The 742-nt window shown below is 44.1% G+C and overlaps 1 non-coding gene across 1 annotated transcript; it reads left to right on the top strand.

Annotated features, from left to right (window-relative positions):
• Positions 1 to 318: 318 nt before the first annotated feature.
• LOC120267382 lies at positions 319 to 425 on the top strand. Its single transcript, XR_005538450.1, has one exon. It is a non-coding gene; the product is annotated as a small nucleolar RNA R71 (small nucleolar RNA).
• The last annotated feature ends 317 nt before the right edge of the window (positions 426 to 742 follow it).

The following is a 742-nucleotide window of genomic DNA, read 5'->3' as shown; positions in this document are numbered from 1 at the left end:
GAACTGGACCCCAACATAAGTTGGTTAACTTTTTGTGCTAGGGCGTCATGCTTCGAAATATTCTCCATGACACGTTTCATCAGGGCATCAATCTTCATGGCTAATGATGTGGATTCATTCACCTCGTATAGCCCTGCAGCCCTTGGAGGCTTCTGTCTAGTGCTCCAATGACACTCATTGCTGGCCATATTCTCAATTAATTCCTCAGCCTCTTTAGGAAGCTTGTTGCTTAAAGCACCACCTGTCGCTGCATCAATGAGTTGCCTTGTAGCGTAATTCAATCCATTACACAACATCTGCACTCTCATCCATGCAGGGAAGCCGTGATGAGGACACTTGCGAAGAATGTCCTTAAATCGTTCATGGGATTCAAAGAGTGTCTCCGTATCACCTTGCCTAAAAGATGATATCTCTTGTCTCAGTCTTGTAGCTTTTCTTGGAGGAAAATATTGGGCCAAGAACTTCTCACCCATCTCCTTCCAAGTGGTGATGGACCCAGGAGCTAAGGATGTGAACCATCTATATGTTGCTCCTCTCAAACTGAACGGGAACAATCTAAATCTTATGGCATCGTCTGACACAGAATTGATCTTGAAAGTGGAGCATATTTGAATAAACCGGGCAAGATTGGCATGGGGGTCCTCATCCGCTAAACCATCAAACTGTACTGAATTCTGAATCATCCCTATGGTACTCGCCTTTTTAAAAGTTATTAGCCGGAATAGTTGGTTCTTGGACACTA

Source organism: Dioscorea cayenensis, chromosome 1, assembly GCF_009730915.1.
Source record: "Dioscorea cayenensis subsp. rotundata cultivar TDr96_F1 chromosome 1, TDr96_F1_v2_PseudoChromosome.rev07_lg8_w22 25.fasta, whole genome shotgun sequence".
Classification (NCBI taxonomy): domain Eukaryota; kingdom Viridiplantae; phylum Streptophyta; class Magnoliopsida; order Dioscoreales; family Dioscoreaceae; genus Dioscorea; species Dioscorea cayenensis.
The sequence above is the reverse complement of the archived record's forward strand: the minus strand, read 5'-3'. Positions and strand labels throughout refer to the sequence as shown.